This window comes from Octopus bimaculoides, chromosome 12, assembly GCF_001194135.2.
Source record: "Octopus bimaculoides isolate UCB-OBI-ISO-001 chromosome 12, ASM119413v2, whole genome shotgun sequence".
Lineage (NCBI taxonomy): Eukaryota > Metazoa > Mollusca > Cephalopoda > Octopoda > Octopodidae > Octopus > Octopus bimaculoides.
In genome coordinates, this window is record NC_068992.1 from 4,402,695 (window position 1) to 4,405,596 (window position 2,902).

Consider the following 2,902-nt stretch of genomic DNA (forward strand, 5'->3'; position numbering starts at 1 on the left):
TATATATATATATATATATATATATATATATATATATAAGCGTAAATATAGGAATCTGTTCATACGCACACACAGAAACACTAAGAAACGTACACTCGCACACACATATATGTATTCTTATAATTTTCCCTTCTATCGTTAATTTCTAGAAATAATGTCAAAAAGAAAATCTAGATAAAATCTATCTAGATATTAATTTTCTTTTATCAGCTTTGTATATCCTATATATATCTTTCATTAAAAACATGTTTTTGCCTTCCAATTCAACATCTATTTCTTTTTTTTTTCTTCTTCTTCATCTTGATATTCTCCAAACAGAATATTCCACTTTCTTTTTCTTACTGTGATTTGCTTTAATTACATTTTAGCTTGAACTGTACATTTACTGGTATCATTATTTTTACATATTTTTATTCGTGTTTTTCTAAAAAAACTATCTTCCTTTCGTTTATTTCGCATTTTTCTTTGAACGCTTGTATCTATCTAATTATATATACACGCATATGAATGGATACAGAAATGTATACGTTTATATTTACACACACACACACACACACACACACACACACACACACACACACACACACACACACACACACACACACACACACACACACACACACACATATGTTCATGTGTATGTTCAAGTGTGTGTATACATACGCACATAAATACATACATACGTATATACTATGTAATCACACGTACCTGACGCCCAGGCGCCTGCAGCTGAAGTGGCGCCATGCTCAGATAAAAAGCAAAATAAACATTTTTATAATAGAAAATGAGAAATAAAATGAATTAATAAAAAAATTAGAAAGTCCTGCTAAATAAAACCTATTTCAATCTAATATAAGATATCACATACCTTCGCGTACTGTCGCATACGTCTGTCGAATTATCATATATCGAATACATATATGATGTATATCGAATACATGAAAGCGCACGTACGCACGCACACGCACACACACACACACGAACACAGAAAATATTTACTCGTTTCTCTCATGGTTGAGCTACACATACATGCATACATACATACACACACACACACACACACACACATACATATGTATATATAAATAAGGGTCTGTTCACCTGAATGCTCCCGCGACATTCAAAAACGTACATAAAGTGAGCAAGTTAAAATTTTCAATTTAAATAAAGTATTATTAGCATTATTAAATATACTAATAATATCAAAGTGGCCAGCAAACTTAATCTTAATAGACAAAATATATAAAAATAAATGAGAGTACTGAAATACGAACCAGCTTGCTAGAAATAGGAGACAGCACTCGAAAGATACAATCTCTCACTCTAAGTAAACATGCACGGTTAATGGCGGGGAATATAAGAAAAATAGACCTTACATTTGCAAAAACTACAAAGTAAAGAACAGGTATATTGGCATCAATTTAATTCATCTTTTGTGCGTTAGCACTTGTGATCGACTGCCAAGTTTACTGTACCTCTTGTTTATCCTCAATTTAATCCATTTATTTTCAAAACAGCGAAGCGGAAGAGCTGCAAAATCTTTCTATTGAATTATATCTCTTAGAGGCACAAGGTCTGAAACATCGAGGACAGGTTAATCGATCGCATTGATCAACGTATTTTTGCACGTATTTCATGTTATCGTATCGAAAAGACGAAAATCCAAGCCGGTGCGGCTGGATTGGAGCTTCGCACATAAAAAACCCAGAAGAAATGTCGCTGAATATTTCAACCGACGCGCTAAAGGTATTGCGAGATCGTCGCCTCAAGCTTTATATAGAATGCTTGTACATGTTCCGACCCTTGGTGCTCTGGCTCCATATCCCGCCGAGGTGAAATATGCATTGTTTAGTAGTGAATAGAAACGTACCATACCAGAGTAGTGTATTAATGAAACTGCTAGAGGGATGGATAAGGTGCCTGGGGGATTCTAGGCCCGATTAACGTCAATGGCACTGGTGCTAAGCGATATCGGCCTAAGTCGGCGGCTTTTCCTTTTGGTTAAATACATGTGATACGCCGTGGGATGACATGAATCCATGGTTAAACGCCGGTATTACTACATATATCCATTCCATGCTTTCACATACATGTGCAGATACGTAGCAGACCTTGTCCGATGGATAACCTACACTGGTATTTTAAATCTGTCAGTTGGGTATTCATCATTGTCAATCCAATAATATGATTTTGAATATTTTCATAATTTAGAACTGTGTTTTTAGACGTGGTAAAAGCATCAACACTTCACACAGAACATGGGTTCTATAAATGCTATATACATTACTTTTTATATCAATTAATATTCCACAGAGTCGCAAGTGGTCTTATACTGCATCGAAACAAGAATGCCTTGTTTGAGAAAAACAATCCTTTAACATTAGAAGAATAGAAGTGGGTCTAAAAATGGTCTCAGTCTCTATTATGAGCTGAACTCATAACAACACTACCAAACAGATGATTACGAGTACACGTTCACAAAGTTAGGTTCTCTGTACTCGATTTTGATAATGGAGTACATATCTGCGTACATTCACATGTATTTATGTGTACGCATATACGTACGAACGTATGTACGTATTTTTGTAGGTATGTAGTATGCATGCATGCATTTATGTATGTATATATGTACGTATGTAAGTACGTATGCGTGTGTACGTGTATATGTATGCATCTATAAATGTACTTGCGTGAGAATATCTAAACGTATACACATGGTTGTGTTTGTATTGGCGTGTTTGTGTATATATATATATATATATATATGTATATATATATATATGTCATGTACCCAGTAACGTATCTATATGTACATGTGGATGAAGGTATATACATACATGTACATATATATGCATATACTCATATATTGTTTATATATATATATATATATATATTGTTTATA